Source organism: Pan paniscus, chromosome X, assembly GCF_029289425.2.
Source record: "Pan paniscus chromosome X, NHGRI_mPanPan1-v2.0_pri, whole genome shotgun sequence".
Taxonomy (NCBI): domain Eukaryota; kingdom Metazoa; phylum Chordata; class Mammalia; order Primates; family Hominidae; genus Pan; species Pan paniscus.
In genome coordinates, this window is record NC_073272.2 from 52,304,687 (window position 1) to 52,330,273 (window position 25,587).

The following is a 25,587-nucleotide window of genomic DNA, read 5'->3' on the forward strand; positions in this document are numbered from 1 at the left end:
ATGGAGAGTTTTGAGTTTCCTGAGCAGTTCATATTTAGATAAATGGGAAAAGACATCTACAGCCAGCATTTTCATAGTCTTTACTAGTATCAACCAAAAATTTAATATGGCAGTCTTATATTTTAAGCTCACACCTTTTGGGGATACAGTCTCAAGTCTTCTTGAATGTCAGAACTGCAAAATACAATTGCCGTTATATGGTAATGGGAGTTAAAGAACATAGAGTCCTCATGTAAAGATTAGAACACACTTTTCTATTTAGTGCTTCAAAGGACGGACTTTCAAAATGTTTGATCTTAATAATCCCATGCTGTGAGTAGACTGATTACTCTTCAGTTTGTAAATATAAGTGGGCTATGTGAAATTTATCAACTGATTAAGATTTTTGAGCTTCAGTTATGGATGACGATGATCTCAATTTAACTTTATTTACCCCCATCATGATATGCAGGGTGTGTAGACAAAAGCATTTTATCAGCTACCTATATGAGAGGATCAACACTGTAATAATTCATGTGATCCAAAATGGGCAAAAGCAAAAGACTAGTTTCCCTTCAAGAAGAAAAATTTCAGACCTATGAAAAGGACTACAATACTAATTTTAAAAATTGTATTAGAAGCATTCATAATGTCAGCAAAATTGCTACAACTTTTTTGCAATTAGTGTGATATTCAGTTAACAGAACAACTATTTCATATAAGCTGCACCAGAGACAACTGAAGATGAAAAAATTACCATCCCCGTATATAACTAATTTGTGCTGTGCACCAACAAGAACCTGCTTTAAATTCCCATGCCAATTTACAACCCCTATACCATACCAGGCAGTTTGTGGCCATCTAAAGACACATTTGGTAGTGGGATAACTACACACACACACACACAAAAAGACACTGTAAAGTTTAAAAACACATTATGTACAGCTTATATTTTAATTTTTTTCCTTTAAAAGCAGTGAGTTGTGTACAGGGGGCTTAAATGTTTTATAGACAATAAACAAATGGCTAGAACCAACTTATTCATCATTATTACCTTTTTAATTTTCATATTCCTCATTTTGTCCTCTTCCTTCTTTTTCTTGCATTTTTCAGCCTTGATGGCTCCCTTTTTTGCAGCATCAGGCTTTCCTTTACCTCCAAATGCAGCAATATCCTTTTCATATTTTTCCTTCAGCTTCACAGCCTTCTTTTCATAAGGGTGCTTGTCATCTTCAGCAATGTAATTCCACATTTCTCCCAGTTTTTTTGCAACATCACTAATTGATAGGCCAGGATGTTCTTTGATTTTTGGGCAATCCTCAGAAGAGAACATGAAAAAGGCCAAAGGAGGGCTCTTGGGTGCATTGGGATCTTCGAACTTCATTTTGGTCTCTGCTTTTGGAGGGATATAGATTTTCATTTCTCTTTCATAATGGGCCATGTCCACCTTTACTGAGTCTTCAAATTTTCATTTCTTTTTAGCAGACAAGGTCTTCCACCTCTCTGAGCACTTCTTAGGAAACTCTGAGAAGTTGACTGAAGCATCTGGGTGCTGCTTCTTGTGCTCCTCCCAGGAAGTTTGCACAAAGATTGCATATGATGTGATGACATTTCGCCTTTCAGCTTGTTAGGATCTCCTTTGCCTATGTTATTTTTCTTCAGCAAGGCAGAATCACCCAGTGCCTGTTTGGCTCTCACCTGCCCTGGAGCTGTCTCTATGGAGCTCAATGTACTGCAGTGGCTGTGAGAGTGGGAGCCAGATGCAGCCTCCTCGCTCTCTCCACTCTGTAACCTGAACTTTTTCTTAAAAACCAATGGAACCACTCATGTTGCTTTGCACAGTCTCTTCTTAACTTGTTCATTGACAACATGTTCAATACATATAGGCCCACCTCATTCCATAGTTGTTCTAATGATTGCTTTTTCCTGAGGCCTAAACAAAGAAGATAGCTAGAGTTGGAACTCACTTTCCTCATTTATACAATGAGAAAAATGACAAATCTTAAGCTTGTTAATAATACTGTTATGAAGATTAAGCCAATGCATGTAAGGTATTTAGAATGGTGTCTCACATATAGTAAGCATGAAATAAGTATTGACATTTCTTGTTAGTTTTTTCAACCTTCCAATCCAAGGAATGAGACTGACTCACATTTAAAAATAATGAGTCCAATCCAGATATTAGAATAGTGATAATAGCAGCAGCTAACACTTATCTGGCACAATACATGCCATGAGTTGTTATAAAATCTTTGTGTGTGCAAACATACCTCATTTTATAGCACTTTACTTTATTGCATGTCACAGACACTGCGTTTTTTACATATTGAAAGTTTGTGGGAACTCTGTATCAAGCAAGTATATTTGTGTCATTTTTCCAGTAGCATGTGCTTACTTCCTGTCTCTGTCACAATTTGGTAATTAGTGGAATATTTCAAAGTTTTTCATTATTATGTCTGTTATGATGATCTGTTATCAGTGATCTTTGATGTTACTATTGTAATTGATTCAGGGTACCATAAACTGTACCCATATAAGACAGTGAACTTAATAAATGTTGTATGTGTTCTGACTGCTCCAACTGATCATTTCCCCATCTCTCTTCCTCTTCTCAGGACTCCCTACTTCCTGAGACACAATGATATTAAAATTAAGCCAATGAATAACCCTACAGTGGCCCCCAAGTGTTCAAGTGGAAGGAAGAGAATCACGTTTCTTACTTTAAATCAAAAGCTAGACATGATTAAGCTTAGTGAAGGAGTCCTATCAAAAGCCAAGATAGGCCAAAAACTAGGCCTCTGGCATCAAAGAATAAGCCAAGTAGTGAATGCAAAGGAAAAGTTATTGAAGAAAATTAAAAGTACTACTCCAGTGAACATATGAATGATAAAAAAGCAAAACAGCTTTATTGCTGATATGAAGAAATTTTGAATGTCTGGATAGAAGATCAAACAAGCCACAGCATTCTCTTAAGCCAAAGCCTAACCCAGAGCAAGGCATGGACTCTATTCACTTTTAGGAAGGCTGAGAGAGGTAAGGACTCTGCAGAAGAAAAGTTTGAAGTGAGAAGAGGTTGACTCATTAGGTTTAAGGAAAGAAACCATCTCCATAAAATAAAAGTGCAAGGTGAAGGAGTAAGTGCTGACGGAGAAGCTGCAGCAAATTATCCAAAAGATCTGGCTAAGATTATTGATGAAGATGGCTACATTAAATAACAGATTTTTAACATCGACCAAAAAGCCTTATATTGGAAGAAGATGCCATCTAGGTCTTTCATAGCTAGAGAGGAATCAATGCCTGGCTTCAAAGCTTCAAAGGACAGGCTGACTCTTTCATTAGGGGCTAATGCAGCTGGTGACTTTAAGTTGAAGCCAGTGCTTATTTACCATTCCAAAAATCCTAGGGCCCTTGAGAATTATGCAAAATCTACTTTGCCTGCGCTCTATAAGTGGAACAACAAAGCCTTTATGATAGCACATCTGTTTATAGCATAGTTTACTGAATATTTTAAGCCTGCTGTTGAGAACTACTGCTCAGAAAAAAAGATTCCTTTCAAAGTATTAGTGCTCATTGACAATGCACCTGGTCACGCAAGGGCTCTATGGAGATGTACAAGGGGATTCATGTTATTGTCATGCCTGCTAACACAATATGATTCTGCGGCCCATAGATCAGCAGTAATTTTGACTTTCAATCTTATTATTTAAGAAACACATATAGCTACCATAGATAGTGATTCCTCTGATGGATCTGAGCAAAGTAAATTGAAAACCTTCTGGAAAGAATTCACCATTTTAGATGCCATTAAGAACATTCATGATTCATTGGAGGAGGTCAAAATATTAACATTAACAGGAGTTTGGAAGAAGTTGATTTCAACCCTTGTGGATGACTTTGAGCAGTTTAAGACTTCTGTGGAGAAAGTAACTGAAGATGTAGCAAAACAGCAAGAGATTAGAATTAAAAGTGGAGCCTGAAGATGTCACTGAATTGCTGCAATCTCATGATCAAACTTGAATGGATGAGGAGTCACTTCTTATGGATAAGCAAATAAAGTGGTTTCTTGAGAAGTGGAATCTACTCCTGGTGAAGATCCTGTGAACATTATTAAAATAACAGAAAATGATTTAGAATATTACATAAACTTAGTTGGTATAGCAATAGCAGGATTTCAGAGGATTCACTCCAAATTTTAGAAGGAATGTGGGTAAAATGCTATCAAACACCATCTCATGCTACAGAGAAATCTTCTGTGAAAGAAATAGTCGATGTGGCAAACTTCTTTATTGTTTATTGTAAGAAATTGCCACAGGCATCCCAGCCTTCAGCAACCACCACTCTGATCAGTCAGCAGCCATCAACATTGAGGCAAGACACTTCATCTCCACAATGATTACAACTTACTGAAGGCTCAGGTGATTGTGAGCATTTTTTTTAGCACTAAAGTATTTCTTAATTAAGGTATGTACATTGTTTGTTAAAGATAATGCTATTGTATACTTAATTGGCTACAGTATTAGTGTAAACATACCTTTTATATGGGCAGGGAAGCCAAAAACTTTGTGTGGCTTGCTTTGCTGAAATATTCACTTTATTGTGGTGGTCTGGAACCAAACCTGTAATATCTCCAAGGTAGGCCTGTATTAAGACTTTAAATCCTCATAAACGCCCTATGTGGTAAATTCGATCTTTCTCACTTTACAGATGAGAAAACTGAGATACAGAGTGATGAGCTGTGATCACCATGCCAAGTTGGAAGAGATGGTACTTTATTGGGCTTTCATCAAGATTCCTTCTATGTGAGCTGTTGCTGACCATGCTCTTTACATTTCTGTCTGGTAGAACATCCTCTTCCAATCCAAGGGGATTATAATATCACTTTTGGGAGGGCTGCAAGTCCCAAACGGGTACCCAAAATGCTGAGAAATAAGTACAGGCAACCAGGTTATTGTTCAGATTCCTGTGTTCCTATGTTACTAGGATGCCTAGGTCCTTGAGTGATATTACTAAGAAATAAATGGCGGGCCTCCATGACTTGTTGGTTTTGAGGGAGAAAATAAGACCAAGGTAGAATTGAATTTTGTACCCTGTATAGTACCACCTCTAAATACATGAAACCCAGAGCACAAAATGGTCCTGTGGGGTCAATGATGAATTTGTCTTTGGTTGTATGAAGTTTAAGGTACTGGTAAGATGTCTAGGAATAAAGGTGTTTCTGGTGGTTAAAATACCAATCTAGGATGTAGAAGATAAGTGAGAACTGGAAATATCTGATAAATGAAGCTGTGGAGGTATATGAAACCATAGTTAAAGAGAGTTATTAGAAGGTAGCTAAATGTGGAGCATCAGAGGGGGGTCTGCATTTAAGAAGGGAGTGAGTACCAATGTTGAATGCTACTGACAAGTTGTGAAGAAGAGCGGTGAGGACTGAAGAAAAATGATTATGTTTTATTAAGAAGTTTAAAATGGTGGGAATAAAACCTAGATTATGAGACATTGAAGAGTGAGGAAGATGTGGAAGTAGATGCATTAGTATGGATAATTATTTCCTGATACTCTAATTATCTTCATAGTATTTGCCCATACCTGACAAGTTATACTTCTGTTTGTTTGTTGTTTGAATCCCACTAGCAACTAAGGCAGGAAGTTTTGTCTGTTTTGTTCATAAATATATCCAGTATATCTAGAACAGTTCCTGGCAAATAGATAACAGCCCTCAACAGATATCTGGTGAATGAATGTAGTAAGTTTGGTAGATAAGAAATGGAGAAAGGTGATGTGTCAATTAAAATGTGGTATAGATAAAACAGGGTCATTTTTGGCCAACATTTTAATATGAACATTCTTCTTTTTTGGAGACAGGGTCTCACTCTGTCATCCAAGCTGAAGTGCAGTGTCATGATCGTGGCCTCAATTTCCTGGTCTCAAGCAATCCTCCTGCCTCAGCCTCCCAAGTAGCTGGGACTACACACATGTGTCACCATGCTTGGTTAATTTTTTTTTTTTAATTTTTGGAAGAGATGGGGTCTTGCTATGTTGCCCAAACTGGTCTTGAACTCCTGGCCTCAAATGATCCTCCTATCTTGACTAATGTGAACATTCTTAAACATACAGAAAAGTTGAAAGAATGATAAATTGAATATCCATAAGCTCACTACCTAGATTCTACCAACAATGTTTTGCAATATTTGCTTTATTAGATATCCATCTCTCTTTCATCCTTCTGTCCATTCAACAGTCCAACTTATTTTGATTCATTTCAAAGAAAGTTGCATATCAGAATACTTCAACTCTGGATATTCTGGTATGCATGTAATTAACTAGAGATCAATATTTATATGTGCTTTATTCTTTCTTCAGGTAAAATTTATGTCAAGTGAGATGCGCAACTCACAATTGTACTATTGGCAAATTTTAACAAATACATACACCTCTATAACTCAAGGCTCTATTAACATATAGAATATACCATGATTTAGAAGGTTTTTTTTTTGGTTCTTATTTTATAAAGGTTCACGTATCTTAAAATTCATCAACACTGAAATGTATAATTTAGTGTTTTTTAGTGTATTCAAAGAGTTGTGCAACCATCACCACTATTTCCAGAACATTTTTGTTACCCCAAAAGGAAACTCATATCCATTGGTAGTCAATCCCCATTTCCCCTTCCCTTCAGCCCCTGGCAAACACTATTATGCTTTTAGTCTCTATGGATTTGCCTGTTCTGGTTATTTCATATACATGGAATCATATAAAGTGTGTTGCCTTTTGTTTCTGGCTTCTTTCACTTACCATAATATTTTTAAGGTTCATTTATGTTTAAGTATATATCAGTACTTTATTCCTTTTGGTTACTGAACAAGATTCCATTGTATAGATATGCCATATTTTTTAATCCTTTCATTGGTTGATGGACTTTTTCTTCTACTTTTTGGCTATTGTAAATCATGCTGCTATAAAAATTCATGTATTAGTATTTGTTTTAACACATGCATTTATTTCTCCTGAGTATATACTATATACCTCATAACAGAACTGCTAGGTCATATGGTAACTCCATTCTTAAATTATGAGGAACTATAAAAGCGTATTCCAAAGCAGCTGCATCATTATACATTCCCAATAGAAATGCATGAAGATCCTTATTTCTCCATATCCTCACCAATTTTCTTGTTGTCTGTCTTTTTATTTTAGCCGTACTGGTGGAGGTGAAGTGGTATTTTATTGTGGTTTTTGGTTCACATTTCCCAAATGAATAATGAAGCTGAGTTTCTTTCCCTGTGCTTATTGGTCATTTGTATAACTTCTTTTGAGAAAAATCTATACAGATCCTTTGTCCATTTTTAATTGGGTTATTTATCTTTTATTATTGAGTTGTAAGAATGCTTTACATATTTTAGATACTAGATCATTATCTGATATTATTTATAAATATTTTCTCTCATTCCATGGGTTTTTGTCTTGTGTATCTTTATGGCACACACATTTTTAATGTAATGTAGTCTATCCAACTTATTTTTTCTTTAGTTGCTTGTATTTTTATGTCATATCTAAAAATCTATTACCTTATCTAAGGTTACAAAGGTTTACCACTATGTTTTTTCTAGGTTGTATAGTTTTAGGTTCAATATTTAGGTTTATGATCCACTTTCAGTTAATTTCTATACAGAATGTAAGGTAGGGGTCCAAATTCACTCTTTCCATGTGGATATCTAGTTGTCCCAGCACTATTTTTTGAAAAGACAGATCTTTCTTTCCTTTTTTTGTTTTTTGAGACGGAGTCTCGCTCTGTCGCCCAGGCTGAGTGCAGTGGCACGATCTCGGCTCACTGCAAGCTCCGCCTCCCGGGTTCACGCCATTCTCCTGCCTCAGCCTCCTGAGTAGCTGGGACTACAGGTGCCCGCCACCACATCCGGCTAAATTTTTTTTAATTTTTAGTAGAGACAGGGTTTCACTGTGTTAGCCAGGATGGTCTTGCTCTCCTGACCTTGTGATCCGCCCACCTCGGCCTCCCAAAGTGCTGGGATTACAGGCGTGAGCCACCGCGCCTGGTGGAAAAGACAGATCTTTCACACATTGAATGGTCAAGTCACCCTTGTTGAAAATCAGTTTACTATATGAGTTTATTTCTGGACTTTCAATTGTATTACATTATCTATATGTCTATCCATGTTCCATTAACATACAATCTTGAATATTGTAGCTTTGTAGTAAGTTTTAAAATTGGGAAGTGTTGTTTTCCAATTTTGTTCTTCTTTTTCATGATTTTTAAAAATATTTAGATTCCCCTGCATTTCCATAAGAGTTTTCAGAACAGGTTGACAGTTTCTACAAAAAAAAAAAAAAAAAAAAAAAGCCAGCTGCTATTTTGATAGGGACTGTGTTAAATCTATAGATCAATTTGAAAAGTAGCACCATCTTAACAATATTAAGTGTTCCAATCGATGAAAATGGAGTATCTTTCCATTTATTTAGATCTATATTTCGAAGTTTTTTTTATAGTTTTCAGTGTAGAAGTCATGTGCTTTTTTTGTTAAATTTATTCCCAATTATTTTATTTTTTTATGGTATTGAAATGGATTATTAAAAATTATCTTCAGATTGTTCATTGCTAGTAACAGAAAAACAATTTTTTTCCACTTTGTTTTTTTAATGTATTATTTATTTATTTTTAGATGGAGTTTTGTTCTGTCGCCCAGGCTAGAGTACAGTGGCGCCATCTTGGCTCAGTGAAGCCTCCGCCTCCTGGATTCAAACAATTCTCCTGCCTCAGCCTCTCAAGTAGCTGGGACTACAGGAACACGCCACCATGTCTGGATAATTTTTTGGTACTTTTTAGTAGAGATGAGGTTTTGCTATGTTGGCCAGGCTAGTCTTGAACTCCTGACCTCAGGTGATCTGCCCACCTCGGCCTCCCAAACTGCTCGGATTACAAGTGTGAGTCACTGTGCCCAACCCTCTTTGGTTTTATAGCCTACAACTTTGTTAAACTCAATTATTGGCTCCAAATTTTTTGTGGATTTCTTAGGATTGTCTATATACAAGTTCGTCTCATCTGTGAATAAAGTTTTACTTCTTCATTTACAATCTGGATGTCTTTTATTTCTCTTTTCTTGACTAATTACCCTGGCTAGAACCTCCAGTACAATATTAAATAGAAGTGCTGGAGGCAGACATTCTTGTCTGTTCCTGATCTTAAGGGGAAAGTATCCAGTCTTTCACAACTCAGTATTATGTTAGAAATACTTTTTTCATAGATGTCCTTTATTAGGGTGAGGGTATTTCCTTCTATTCCTAGTTTGATGAGATTTTTAAAAATCATAAAAATGGGGCTGGGCGCGGTGGCTCATGCCTGTAATCCCAGCACTTTGGGAGGCTGAGGCAGGCGGATTACCTGAGGTCAGGAGTTTGAGACCAGCCTGGCCAACATGGTGAAACCCCGTCTCTACTAAAAATAAAAAAATTAACTGGGCACCGTGGCAGGTGCCTGTAATCCCAACTACCTGGGAGGTTGAGGCAGGAGAACTGCTTGAACTCGGGAGGCAGTGGTTGCAGTGAGCTGAGATTGCACCACTGCTCTCCAGCCTGGGTGACAGAGTGAGACTCCGTCTCAAAAAAAAAAAAAAAAAATCATAAAAATGGTGATAAATTTTGTTGAAAGTGTTTTCTGTGTCTATTGAGATGTTCATGTGATTTGTCATTTGTTTTATTACTGGGGTATATTATATTGAGAGTTGATTTGCTGGATTCCTTAGCTGCTTTTAGTCATTCTAAAGGGCAAAAAAGAAATGCAAAAAAGTGGCTTTGGTTTTGTTTTTTTGCCTCCAGGTAGAAGGAAAAACAGCCCAAACATTTTCAAAGGTAAGTTTTGGGTGGGTCAAAAATGTTAAAAGCTTACATTGCTCTATCCTTCAAGTTGCAGGACAAAAAGTTAAATCCGTTCCCTTGGTTAGAGCAAAGCTTTAGCTAAGCCAGAGAGAAAAAGAAAAGGGGGGAGGGAAACCAGTGAGATATCAGAGCAGCTTCTTCCTCGACTCCCCCAGATACACACATCTTGAATCCCAGTAGTGATCTCCAAGCAACCATAATGTTAACAATGTACATGCTGAGTTTACTGCTAGGGGTTTGCAGTGAGAAAAAAAAGGAGAGAATTGTAAAAATTCACATTGTATTTTTGTGACTATTGCATTTAAACGTGTCTCAATCAGTTTACATTGCTATGACAAAATACCACTGATTGAGATTTAACAACAAACATTAATGTCTCACAGTTTCAGAGGCTGGGAGGTTCCAGATCAAGGTGCTGGAAGATTCTGTGTCTAGTGTGGTGGGCTCACTTCCTGGTTTGCAGACAGCTACTTTTGTGCTGTATCTTCACATGGCAAGAGAAGAGAGCAAGCTCTGGTCTCTTCTTTTCTAATTAGGGCACTAATCTCATCACGGGGAGGGGGGTCCATTCTAATGATCTCATGTAAACCTAAGCACGTCCCAAAGGCCCCAGTTCCAAATACCATCACACTGGGAATTAGGGATTCAAAACCAGACTTTCGGGGGGTGGAGAGACATAAATATTCAGTTCATAGAAAGATGTATGATAAAATTCTTATAATTTCACAAATTCTAGAGACATCACCTCAATATAAGAAAGTGTTAATGGGACATAATTTGCTTTCTTTTTGCCCCAGTGAGAATATTATAACTTAAATGCTTAGGGTATTGCAAACAGAATAAATCTCTCTAACTGATGCTATTTGCTATGATTTTTGTCTATTGGATCCTCTGGGAAAGGGCAAACAACAGGAAATAAGAGACAATTTTTAGATGGAGATTTACTTTTGGAGTTTTAAAAAGAAATTTTTATGTTGCAAATGGACTGTCAGAGTCTGACACTTAAAGGCTAATGATTTCCCACTGCCTATCTTTGAGTGAGTCAAATAGACGCTAAGGGCTTATGGAATCCTTGCTTGTCCCTTGGACTGGGAACATGGCTATCTGTCTTTGCAGCATTTTGACTTTGCTGCTGTTGAAGAAAAACCACTGGCTGTTTTTGGAATTCTTAATTCACAGATCTTAATTACCTGAACCTGACTCTAAGCTGATAGTGCCTTCTATGGGCAGTTTCAGCCTGAGCAGAGCTGTGCATAACTGAAAGCAGGCAGAGGCTCAATTAGCAGAACTCTGATTCTGGGACTCTGTTGCATGTTTTAAACACCCTTCTGTGGGATCCTAGTCTATAAAAACATCATTGATGCTGGATGGACTATCTGGATCACTTGCAGATGCCCATGAGGAAGGGCTTGTTCTCTGATGAAACCATCTAAGATTGAGTTGCTGATTGACTTATATTTCTGATGCAGAGGTTAATTGTGTTCCTAACCTGTGATTCCTTCCCCAAATTATAAGTTAGGGATGGACATATTACAAGGAATATGAATCTTCTGCCCACTCATGACAGATTGGACACTTGACACATTCTTAGGGGTGTCCCACTGATGTTGATTTGTTTTACTTTCTTGAGTAATTACAGTTTGCAACAATAAACTGATGGCCTAACTACTTCCCTTACTGTTCTCCTGGTGCACACATCTCAGTAAGGCAGTTTATTTAATGCAGCTCTCCTCAGAAAGAGATTTTGCTTTTCTAGGCTGCCCACTTGGATAAGTGGTCAGGACAAAAGGGGTGTGAGGTTATGTAAAACTATCTTGAAAAGTGTTGAAACTCAAAATTCTATCATGACATGTATCTTTCTGGTTATGTTGTATAATTTTTGTCCTGTGAAAATGCTTTTGTCCCTCCTGCATACAACCTGCCCAGATGAAAATGACACAGAATTTTTCTTGATCACTTTTGCCAGCCAGAGATACCCAGCTGGCAACACCCTTGCCCTGCCTCGACCCACAGCTTTGGGGCTGGCTCGGCCCTGCCACTGTTTCTGTCACATGGGGCAGCTGCCCTCTGCTGGTGGAGGACAGAGGGCCACAATGTTACAGACTTCTCTGTACCCATGTTTGGTGGGTCCTGAGCTCTCGTCTTGTGTCCAAGAAGAATGAGGATACACTGACAATCAAAGAATGAGGAGGGCAGAGAATAATTTTACTGAGTGAGGAAATAGCTCACAGTGGAGAGGGGACATAAGGGTGGTCCCCCACCTGGAGTCAGGTGGTTTCTCTCTCACTGTGGCTGAGTCCAGAGCTTTCATGGGCTTAGAATAAGGGAGTGAGTACTGATTGATTTGTGAGAATGCAAAAAAAGTTAAAGGTACCACTCAAAGGTGGGCACAACAGTGTAAAAAATCAATTAGGGAAGCATAGGTATATGTAAAATAGGAGAAGAGTTGGGGAGATCAATCAGAGGAAAGTACACCAAACAGGAAGACAGGTTCTCAAACCAGTCTGTGAATTTGACTTGTAGCTTGGCTTTCAGGCTTTAAACTGTCTTTGGCTTGGAGGTGGGGTTTCACCAGGGACCCTGCCCTGTCTGCCTAGGCATTTGTCTGCTTCTTGCCTCTATCAAAAAGGTCTGAGTGAGAATTAAAAATATGATTGGGGAAAATGTAAAGTTTTGATAATTGAATGGAACACACTCATTTTGTAAAAGTGGGAGAAAAATCAAAACCCTGCCACCTGTGGAGGCATGAGGAGGAGTGGGGAGGGGAGATATTAATGATCTCTGTTTTTCAGAACCATTCCTTGAAGCTTTCCCTTTGTCTTGAAGGAAAACTCCTCATGCTGTCTTTCCAAACAGCTGCAAGTGCTTTGTATGCAAACTTCAGAGCCTATGATCATATCTGTTGGTATGCTGACTCAGACAGCAATGGGTGGCCCCAGATCCTGTACCTTCTGTATAGAATACCTCCAAATGCTGTCCACGCTTATAAAGCTGATAAACTGATGTTATGTGCAAGCAAACCCGTTTGGAACAGATTACTTTAGTCATTTTCTCTGAAATCAAGACTAATTCTAATTTTTCAGACTGGACTGGGAAACTTAGGGCAGGAATTCCCATTATGGAGGCCACATTGGGGTCCTGATAAGCTGTACTGCCTAATGTATGTCCTACTTGGGGTACCCTAATAATTATAAACTCTTTGTTTCTAGGGGTACTACATGAGCCTTCTGGGACTATACTTCTTGTGTGTACTCATACTATCATGACACTGCCTGAGTCCCAAAAGGATTTCAGGTCAGCTTAAACTAAGTGGCCAGAGTTGTGCTGTGCCTGAATTAGTTTTTTTAAAGTACGGAAACAAGTAAAAAGTCACATGGCTTTCTAAGATAGACCTTTGTGGTGAATGGGATTTTTTTTCTAACTGGTTAAATCCAGTACCCCTAAAGGGCATAATCAAGATCAATACCACAGGTTGGCCTCACCCTGCTACATGAGGTCTTACAGATATAATAATGTTGCTATCTAAAGGCTTGTCAATTTTCTTAAATTTTATCAAAGAGCAAACTTTTGGTTTCATTTTTTTCTCTGTTGTTTTTCTGTTATCTCTTTCATTTGTTTCCATTCTAATCTTTATTATTTCCTTCCATCCGCTTGCTTTGGGTTTATGGCTCCTCTTTATTTAATTTCTTAAAGATGGTATGGTATGCTATTGGTTTGAGATTTTTCTTTTTCTCTTCTTTCCTTTTTTTGAGATGTGGGTCTCTCTCTGTTGCTCAGGCTGGAGTGCAGTGGTGTGATCACAGCTCACTGTAGCCTGAGTGTCCTGGGTTCAAGGGATCCTCCTACCTCAGCCTCTTGAGTAGCTAGGACTATAAGTGTGTGCCACTATGCCTGGCTAATTTTTTAATTTTGTGTAGAGACATAGGGTCTTGCTATGTTGCTCAAGCTGGTCTGGAACCCCTGGGCTCAAGCGATCCTCCCACCTCAGCTTTCAAATTACTGGGATTATAGGCATGAGCCATTGTGCCCAGCCTCTTCTGTTTAAATATAGGCATTCAGAGTGATAAATTCATCTCTAAACTATGGTTTAGCTGCATCCCGTTCATTTTGAAACATTGTGTTTTCATTTTCATTTATCTCAAAGTAGTTTTAAATTTCCCTTGTGATTTCTTCTTGATCCATTAGTTTTTTAGGACTGGGTTGTTTAATTTTTACATATTTGCCAATGTCTCTAAATTTCCTTCTGTTCTTGATATCTGATTTCATTCCATTGTGGTTAGAGACATTTTTTAGTATGATTTCCTGCATTACTGCTTTTTTGTATTAAATAGATATTTTCTACTGTACCATTTTAATTTCCTTGTCATTTCCTGTGTTACATTTTTGAGTTATTTTGTTAACACTTGCTCTGGAATTTACAATTAGCATCTTAAACAAACTAATTTGGTTAATGCTAACTTAAGTTCAAAGGTATACAAAAACTTTGGTTCAGTATAGCTCTATTTTCTATTTTTGTGCTACTTTTGTCATACAAAAGACATTTTTATACATTATAAAGACATGAACAGTTTTAGAATTATTACTTTACATATGCAATTGTCTCTTTAATCAGATAGGAGAAGAATAGGGTTACAAACGGAAATACATTCATACTGTGTTTTATATTTACCTACCTTTACCGGTGCTTGTCATTTCTTCTTGTCAATTTGAGTTACTATTTAGTGTTTTCCATTTTAGCCCAGAAAGATTATTTTTAGTACTTCTTATACAGCAGGTCTTCTAGTAAATAATTTTTTCAGCTTTTGTTTATCTTAGTTTCTCCATTATTTTTATTTTTACTATGATTTTAATAACAAAACTTTAGTTATATATGGTATTAGATTTACAGAAAAGTTGTGAAGATAGTACAAAAAGGGTTCCCATATACCCCACTTTCAGTTTTCCCTACTATTAATATCTTACATTACTATGGTACATTTAAAAGTAATTAACCCTTATTGATACATTATTATTTACTACCATCCATACTTTATTCAGATTTTCTTAGTTTTGACTGAATGCTTTTTTTTCTGTTCCAGGATCCCATCCAAGACAACACAGTGCCTTTAGTCATCATGTCTCCTGGGGCTCCTTTTGGCTGTGACAGGTTCTCAGACTTTCCTTGTTTCTGATGATGCTGACAATTTTGAGGTGCACTGGTTAGGAATTTTGGAGAATGTTTCTCAATTGGGATTTGTGTGATATACTTCTTATGATTACACTAGGGTTATGGGTTTCAGGGGGGAAAATAACAAAGGTAAAGTGCAGTTCTCATATATCAAGCATACATGCTATCAATGTGACTTATTACTGTGGTCTCCTAATTACTTGATCACCTGGCTGAGATAGCATTTGACACCTTTCTCCATGCAAAATTACTCTTCCTGCCCCATTTTCATTCTGTACTCTTTGGAAAGAATTCTCCATTTTCTTGAGAGGGTAATAACAACATAAATTATTTAGGGTTCTTCTCCACAGGAAATTTGTCTATTGTCCTCCATTTATATATTTATATATGTAAGTGTGGGCTAATAGGTATTTATTTTCTACTTGTTATATACTATGTTATTTATGTTGTTGCCCAAATTGCTTCAGTTTTGGATATTGGGAACTTTTTCAGTTGGCTCCTGTGTCCCTTTGACATTCATCCACAGATATGTGGGTTTTTAAAAATTTTGAGCATTTCCTTGCTTTTTGGCTTTATAAGATGCTTATCTTGTATATATTCTGACCAAGACCTAGAATCAGCCATTTGTCTAAGGATCCCTGATTGAATATTTTTATTGGAAAATGTTACTAACAACCAAGATCTTGGCACTGGGTGTGCTCAGTGTTACTGGATTTTATCGCTTCTATCTCTTTATCTGCTCATTCTTGTGCCTTATACTTTCTATGCTATTCACTTCCAGTTTATCAGCTACTTGGCACTTTAATTTATTCCTTATTTTTTTTCTGTAGAATCAGCCTCCTACTCTAATGTGAATCCTCATTGGCTTACATTTTGAATCTCATCCTAAAAAAATATAAACTTTCATACCAACTTGCCTCCCCCTTCTCCATTATCCCCTTCAAAACAAAGTTTCTTAGAGATTTCAACTTACACTGCCTCTAATTTTTTTGCCTCCCACTCAAAATCTCACAGTCAACTTTCTTCTCTCATTCCATTGACTCTGCTCTGACAGGGCCAAAAAATGACCTCCTTGTTTCTAAATCTAATGAGTGCTTTTATCTCCTCATCTGCCTGGACTAATCAATACTATTTGATCTTGTTAACTATGCAAGAAATTCTCTTCTTGAAACTCTCCTCATTCCTCTCTTCTTTTATGACACTACTTTCCTGATTATTATGTCCCTAGGATAATTTTTCTCTTTTGCAGGCTCCTCTTTCTCTGCCCCCTAGTTAATATTTCCTAGGCTGACTTTTTGTGTTTCTTTCTCTTTCTGATAGATTGGTTAAAAAATGTTTGCGTAGATCTCCTGCATATGTGTTAAGAAATTTCTTCTGACTTACAACATATACAACGAGAGTCTTTAATCAGGCTTCTGCTATAAAAAGTAATTTTCCTGGATTCTGTGGATTGGTGTTTTCATCAGTTCTGGAAAATTCTCAGTAATAACCTGTTCAAATACAGTAGTCCCCCCATTATGTGCAGTTTTTCCATGGTTTCAGTCACCTGGGGTCAACCATGATCCAAAAATATTAAATGAAAAATTCCAGAAATAAACAATTCATAAGTTTTAAATTGCATGCTCTTTCAAGTAGCATAATAAAATTTAATGTCATCCCATTCCATCCTACTTAGGAAGGGAACATCACTTTGTCCAGTGTATCCACATTGTACATGCTACACATTCATTACTCACTTAATAGCCATCTTGGTTATCAGATTGACTGGCATGATACAGTGTTTGTGTTCAAGTAACACTTATTTTACTTAGTAGTGGCCCCAAAGTACAAGAGTAGTGATGCTGGCATATTGTTATAGTTGTTGTATTTTATTAGTAGTTGTTGTTAATCTCTTACTGTGCCTAATTTATAAATTAAACTTTGTCATAAGTGTGTATATATAGACAAATACCTATATATGTATACATGTGTGAATATACACATATATTTGTATATACATTTATATGTTATATATAAGTGTATATATGTATCATATATAAGTAATAGATATATAATATACATAATATATATTTATACATGTATATAATATACATTTATATGTAAATATAAATGTATATTTATATATGTACATATAATATATATTATACATATATGTATAATATATATTAATGTATTTTAGTTAATAATACAAATAATATATATTGCTATTTATATAGAATATAATAAAGCATAATAAATAATACTCTATATAAAGACAAATATATGCATTTATATGCATATTTTGTATGTGTTATTTATACATATATAAATACATATATATTTGTGTATATAGGACTCAGTACTATCCAGTTTCAGGCATCCACTGGCAGTCTCAGAACATATACCCCATGTACAGCCTCTGATTCTTTCCTTTTTTATTCTCTTTCTCAAACTTTGATTAAATATATTTTAGTCTTTTTATTGGACTCTTTGTCTTTTTGTATCTATTACATATTTCCCATCTTTTCTTTCTCTATTCTGCATTCTAAATAGTATCTTTGACTTATCTCCTAATTCGCTAATTCTTTCTTCAGCTGGGTCTAGTATCCTGTGACTGTTTTAACTCATAGTTACTGTGATTTTCATTTCTATAAATCCTATTTTGTTATTTTTCAAATTTATTACCTCAATTTTTTATGGTTTCCTCTTCTGGGCAGAAATCTTTAAGCTTAAACATTTCTTTTCAAAAAATTTAGCATGTGTTTCGCATCTGTAAGTTCTCATTACTCCAATTTCTAAAGCAGTCTTTGTGTATCTGGGCTTTTCTGTCTGTAGTTTTTGCTGGTTCTTTATTGTGGTATCTTGTTTCCTAGTTCTTGGTTATCTATGCTTACAGCCAATCACTGTGTTAAATATTATTTGTAGGCATAATTTAAATCCTAGAATGAAAATATCTTCCTTCAAAAAGGATCCACATGTGCTTCTATTAGGGGGATAGTCCCAGTTCAGGACCACGTTAATAAGGTTAAAGCTTTGATTTTTCCCAGATGGCCCAGTCAAGTCAAACTGGATGTGACTCCAAATGATGTTTGACCCACTTCCACTTCACCTTCACCCAGATACTGTAGCCTTTTGAAGTCCTGGATTGTTGGGCAAAAGCTCTACTGTTAGATTTTCTATCTTATGTAAGCTCTGTGTTTTGATTTACTTTACCTGAAACTTCTAAATAAAACAGTTTTCATAATCATTTACCTCTCTGAATTCTTAGTTTCCCTTCAATTTTTACCATTAATTTTCTTTCTGTATTGTCAGTTATTTATTGTGTTAATAAAACTTAAAAAAAATAAACCCCATTCATTTTTACAGTTGTTTTTAATGGGAAATTTTGTCCAAATTTTCCAGTTATGATCATCATAACCAGAAACAAAATTGTGGCTTTCCAGTGTAGGAGACTGCCATCCTAGATTATGTAGGACTTCTTTCTTTGTAAATCTCCATTTATTAAATATATTTTATATATTAGAATGGCAATAAGGTATATCGGTCAGGGTTCTTGATGGCAAGCAACAAAAGTCAACTCTGGCTATTTTGAATAGAAAAAAAGTTATGAAAACATACTGAACCTTATGGAATCTCAAAGAAGCCTAGAGAAACAGACTTGGAGAAAGTGGCTGAACAAAATAGATTCACAAAGCAAAGTCAAAAGCCATTCCACAGAACTAATTTTGTTCATATACTGCTGCCATCTTCACTGCTACAGTGATTGTCAGTGTTTCACTGCCAATACTTTTGGTCCCAGTACTGATATTCTTGAAATTGAATGTTCCTGCCATTTGTCCTACTGGCTCATGAAATAAAATATTATTCTCTCTTCTTTCTCTTTGTGTCACTGATTTCTGATTCAGGGTCTAGAATGGGTGCATCTGATTGACCCAGTCTGGATCATGTGCCCACACCCTCAGAGGGAAGATGGGAAAGTAAATGTCTCATAATTGTAACTTCCATGATAGGAGGCAAATCTTGCTTTGTATCTAGATTCAAAAGGTAGAAAACTCGCAGACATGGTAAATGGGCCTATTACAGAAATACTTTTTTATTATAACAATATTTTGGTAAAATTGTACAATACATGGTGTTTTGCTGGTCCAGCCCTTCCACAGTATGGAAAGATTGAAGGAACCAGTAAATAACATCCCAAAGGCAATAGAACTGGGATCAACTTTAGACATTGGCATCTTCTAGTCTAGGCCTAGCCATTACCTCCATTGTCTTGACTGTCCCACTTGCTTATTGCACCTTCAGCAATCTCTAGATCAATAGCAAATGTCACCAGAAAGACTGAGGCCAGTAGTTACAGTAAAGGGCATAGAAAAATCTAAAGGTACATAGTCAAGCATACAGGTATGATTCCTCTGCTTCTCCAACAATTTGACATATGATAGTCTCTGCTATACCCAAGAGGCCACTTTGCTAGGCTTTTGGCTCAGATAGGCTGCTGTCATTAGTACGTTTCACCTGCCTTATATTTCTGCTTCTTAATTCCCACCTTGTCATCATATATGGACATTCTGCTTTGTTAGTTGTTCACTTAATGCCACCTCCTCAGCTAGAATTACATTGCTGGAAATTCACTGAAGTAAAATATAGATTTCTCAGGGCAATAGTAGGCAGTTTAAAGTTCTATATCTCTCACAGAGCTCTGTGGATGACATATATGAAGCAACCAGGAAGGTCTTGAATAAGAAGAGCCTTGCGTAGCACAGTGGTTTTAAATAACATCTGTGTAACTCCACATTTTACATCCGTAGCTCTGATCTTCCACTGAACTTTAGACATAGACATGTGAGTGGAAATATCAAGTAAGCAATCGGATATATAATAAACATCAAATATGCAACATGGCCAAAGTAGACCTGTTTTTCTCCAAGTGTTCCCTCTCACAATGAAGGATGCCAGGTTAAACACCCCAAACACTGCTGTTCTCATTAAGGTTCAATAGGTTTTCTTGAATAAATGCTTTTCAAATTGTTCCAAACCTTTTATTAACTATAAGACTTTGGAAAAGGTTGATTTTCATAAATTGGTAATATTTTCATTGCTTTGCTAGAAGAGCAGATTTATGGAGGTTCCATTATGGAAGTTCTGCCATTGTCTATGTTGTTTGGCTGTACCTAGTAAAAGAAATATGAAGAAATGAATCTATTAAATCATTGCGTGCATTAAAAAGCTTGTTAAAGTTATATTATCATTTTAATGTTGAGATTTCATTTTCTAAAAGCTCATTTAGAAAAATTTTACATTCATAAATAATATATTTTCTGAAGTTTTCTTTTCTTGTAATCAATTTGATTTTGGGACTTGAGTCATGCTGGCTTCATAAAATTAGTTGGGAAGTGTTCCTTTCTCTGTTATCTGAATGATGCTATGTAGAATTGGTGTTACTTTTCTCTATAAATTTATTGAATTTGCCTGAATTTTTGTTTTCAGATTTTTAACTAAGTATTCAATTTTTAAAATAGTCACAGACTATTTCAGCTACCTATTTATTCTTCAGGGAGTTTATATAGTTTGTGTTTTTTTTTTTAGAAATTGGCCCATTACATCTAAGTTGTCACTTTACATGTGTATATTTGTGCATACTCTTCCATTATTATCCTTTTAAACTAAAAATAAAACTACCATACAATCCAACAATCCCACTATGGGTTATTTATCCAAAGAAAAGGAAATCAGTGTTATCAGAGGGATACCTGCACCCGCATATTTATTGCAGCACTATTTATAATAGGCAAGATATGAAATCAACTTAAGTGTCCATCAATGGATGAATGGATAAAGAAAACGAGGTATATATTCTCAATGGAATAGTGTTCAGCCATAAAAAGGAACAAAATTTTGTAATTTGCAGAATCACGGATGGAACTGGAGGTCATTATGTTAAGCTAAATAAGCCAGGCACAGAAAGATAAATACTGCATGTTCTCACTCTTATGTGGGGGCTAAAAAGTTAATCTCATGGAGGTAGAGAATGCAATGATAGTTACCAGAGGCTGGGAAGAGTGTGTGGTGGGGTGAGGCATGAAGAAAGGTTGGTTAATGGATACAAACATACAGGTAGGTAAAAGGAATATGTCCTTATGTTCGATAGCAGAGTAGAGTGACTATAGTTAACAACAATGTATTGTATATTTCAAAACAGCTAGAAGAGAGAACTTGAAATGTTGCCAACACATAGAAATGATAAGTGCTTGAGATGATAGGTATCCTAAATATCCTGATTTGATCATTATACATTCTATGCATGTAACAAAATGTCACATGTACCCCATAAATATGTAAAAATATTACATAACAATAAAACAATTAAATCTGTATGACCTAAAGTAATATTCTCTCATTCTTGATGATGATAATTTGTGTTCTCTTTATTTTATTCTTGCTACAGGCTTGATGATTTTATTAATCTTTTCAGAAAGACTGCTTTTGGTTTAATTGATTCTTTGTTACTTTTCATATTTTATTGATTTCTGCTCTTACAGTTATTATTTTTTAAACTCTGCTTTAATTTTGCTTCTTGTTTTCTGCTCATGTAAGGGGGAAGCTTTAGATTACAATTTTCAGATTTTCCTTTTTTTCTAACATAGACATTTAATGCTGTAGCTTTCCATCTAAGTAATACTCTAGCTGCATGGTGCACATTTTATATGTTGTAATTTTATTTTTGTTCAATGCAAAATATTTTCTGATTTTGATTGAGACTTTCTTTTTGTCCCATATAAGTATGTCATTTAATTTCCACATGTTTGGAAATTTTCCTGTTATCATTTTGTCATTGATTTTAAATTTAATTATGTTAAATTTATATCTGAGAACATGCTTCATATATTTCAATTGCGTTACGTGTGCTAAATTTTGTCTCATTACCTAAAATATGGTCTGTTTTGATGAGTATTGCATGTACACTTGAATTTATATTCTATTGTTGAGTGAAAAATTCTATGAATGTTGATTAGATCCAGTTTGAAACATCATTCATTTATTCTACATCATTGCTGATTTTCTGTCTATCTATCACTAAGAAAAGCATGTTGAAATTTCCAGGTATAATTGTGAATTGATTTGCCTATTTCTCCTTTTAATTCTGCTAGTTCTTGCTTTATTTGAAATTGTGTTATTACTGGCATACACATTTAATTTACTGTGTAGATTGATTTGTCTGATTCTCCTTTTAGTTCTGTTCTGGCTTTATTTGAAATTCTGTCATTAATGGCATACACATTTTATTTACCATGCCTTCTTAATGAAAAACCATTTTATTATTGCATAATGTTCCTCTTTACTCTTGTAAAATAGTATTTGTTTTGCAGTCTACATCTACTTTGTCAGATATTACTACAGTCACTCCAGCTTTCTTGATTTTTGTTTTCATGGTGTATCTTTTTCCATCCTTTTATACTTAACCTATCTATAATTGAAGTGAATTTCTTGTATATAATGTATACTTCAGTCATTTAAAGAAATCTAATCTGACAATCTTTGTCTTTTAAGGAAAGGGTGACTGAAAACCCAGTAGGAGAGCTTTGTGGCATTTTCACTTACCCTTGCCTGATCCCCCTTTCCCTGGCTCAGTGGCAGTCTGGAAGATGTCAGCCCACATTCCTGTGGTGGGTTTCTGGTGCCAGAGGAAGCAGTATGAACTTGTTCTAAAGAACTATGGTTTTCTGTTTTGACCTGTTGGGTGATTCTCTGAAGGAGTAACACAAAGGCCTTATCTTTACAGAACCTAACCAGGAATTCTCTCAGGGAAGAGAAGCAACTGTAAAAGAAGAATTTGTTTAAAGCATTTAGAAAGAAATGAACTGGCTGCTGTGACCTGGGGCAAAAGATATCAATTAGGGGCAAATAATAAACATATTAAGAATCCTGTGAGAACAATCTAGGAAGGAAGATGTCTTGGAGAATAAAGGCTTTGAGAAGCTTCCACATGTTCCTCAGAATTTAGGAGGTCATATACATGCCTGTGGCAGACTGCTCAGAAAAAAAAAAAGGCACTAAGCTTTGAGCTCTGTCTTCAAGTTCTACACAAGCAGGAAGCGAAGGTGCAAGAATAGTTGTAAACTGCCTGGGAGAATGTGGAAAGCATGCCTCAGTGCGCTCCCGTGTGCGTGACACACACACACACACACACACACACACACACACAATCTAGCTTCGAGATTGGAAATTTGGTTTTTGGCTTCAGGAATTTAAAGAAATCTCTATCAAATCACTAGCTGATCACTGAGCTAAAAGAACAGAGAATTTAGGAAATCACACATGACAAAGACTAGAATAGTTTAGGAAACTCATCAAATGAAAAACCAGAACCCACAAAACGCAGCAAAACTAACCCTGGTAAGGGAAGGAGAATCGGATTTTCATGTAATAATATACAAAATACCCATTTTTTGATTAAAAAAATTATGAGGTATGCAAGAAAGCAAGGGGGGATGACCCATTCACCATAAAAAAAAATAAGTGAACAGAAACTGTCCATGAGGAAACACATACATTGAATTTACTAGACTTATACTTTAAATCAACTGTCTTAATTAAGCTCATTGAGTTAAAGGAAAACATTGGCAAAGAACTAAAGGAAATCTGGAGAACAAGGTCTCACCAATTAGAGAATTTTTAGTAAAGGGATAGAGATTATACAAAGAAACTAAATAGAAATTCTGGAACAAAAAGTATAACTGAAATGAAAAATTTACTACAGGTGTTCAGTATGAGATCTGAATAGTCAAATGAATCAGTGAATATGAAGATGAGTCATTTGGAATTTTCCAGTATGGCAAGTGGAAAAAAAATGAAGAAATATGAATAGTTCTAAAGGGAACTGCAGGATAATGTAAAGCATACCAACATATATATGTTTGAAGACATAATGGCCAAAAGTTTTCCAAACTTGATAAAGGACATGAATCTACACATTCAAGAAGCTCCACAAACTTCAAGTACCATAAATTTAAAGAGACCATACTAAGATACGTTGTAGTAAAAATGTTGAAAGCAACAGCAAAGAATCCTGAAAACATCAAGAGAGAAGTGACTTCTTGCATACAAGTTATCCTTAATAAGATTAACTGCCAATTTTTCTTCAGGAACCATGGAGGTCAGAAAGCAGTGGAATGATATGTTAAAGTGGTAAAAGATAAGTTTGTCAACCAAGAGTTCTACATCTAGCAAAAATATCCTTCAAAAATGAGGGAGAAATTAGGACATTGCAAGATTTTTATAAAAGTTTGCCACTTGCCCTACAATAAATCATAATCTAAGTCTGTTAGGCTGAATGGAAAGGACATTAGACAGTAACTTTAAACCATAAGAAGAAATAAAGAAAACCAGTAAAGGTAGCTACATATGTATTTTGGGTTGCTGGTGTCCTCTCAAAAGTTATATTGCAGTCCTAACTCCTAATATATTAGAATGTGACCTTATTTGGAAGTAACATCATTGCAGATGTGATTAGTTAAGAAAAGATTCTTCTGGTGCAGCGTGGGCTTTTAATGCAATGAGTGGTGTTCTTATAAGAAAATGTTGTGTGAGCACACAGGGAGAGTGCTATGTGAAGGTGAAGGCAGGAAATGGAGTAATGCATCTACAAGACAAGGAACACTAAGGATTACAAGCTGTCACCAGAAGCTAGAAGAGAGACATCAGATAGATTCTGTCTCAGAGTCCTCAGAAAAAACCAACATGGATGACACCTAGATTTCAGACTTCTAACCACCAAAACTTTGAAGAAAATGAACAGAGTATAAATTTCTGTTGTTTTAAGCCACCCAGTTTATGGTAGTTTGTTATGGCCACACAGTGTCTGGTAATTTGTCATAGTAACCTATCTATGTTTAATAGGTAGATATAAAAGCCAGTATTATTATATTGTTAGTTTTTTAAAATTTTGTTTTTGTTTTTTGAGACGGAGTCTCACTCTGTCACCCAGACTGGAGTGCAGTGGTATGATCTCCGCTCACCGCAGCCTCCAGCTACCAGGCTTAGGCGATTCTCCTGCCTCAGCCTCCTGAGTAGCTGGGAGTACAGGCGCACACCACTACCACCTTGCTAATTTTTGTATTTTTAGTAAAGATGGGTTTTCACCATGTTGGCCAGGCTGGTCTTGAACTCCTGACCTCAAATGATCCACCTGCCTTGGCCTCCCAAAGCGCTGGGATTACACGCGTGAGCCACTGCACTTGGCTTATATTGTTAGTTTGTAATTCCTCTTGTTTCTGTCTTATTACAAAAGTAAATGTATAAAACAATAACTATAAATATATGTTGATAAGAATGCAATATATAAAGATGCAATTTGTGATAATAACAACATAAAGGGGTATAGATGGAGCCTTATAGAAACAGATCTTGTGTAATAGGAAAGCTAAGTTGGTATTAATACAAACTAAATGGTTACACATTTAAGATGTTAACTATAATCCCCAGGGTATCTAAGAAAATAACTTTAGAATGTAGAGAAAAGGAAATGAGAAGAAAATTGTCACTCTATAAAAAAATCAAACACAGAAGATGGTAGT

At 35.9% G+C, this 25,587-nt stretch overlaps 1 pseudogene; it reads right to left on the reverse strand.

Annotated features, from left to right (window-relative positions):
- Nucleotides 1–946: 946 nt before the first annotated feature.
- On the reverse strand, nt 947–24,163 carry LOC117977569 (high mobility group protein B1-like; annotated as a pseudogene).
- Nucleotides 24,164–25,587: the final 1,424 nt, after the last annotated feature.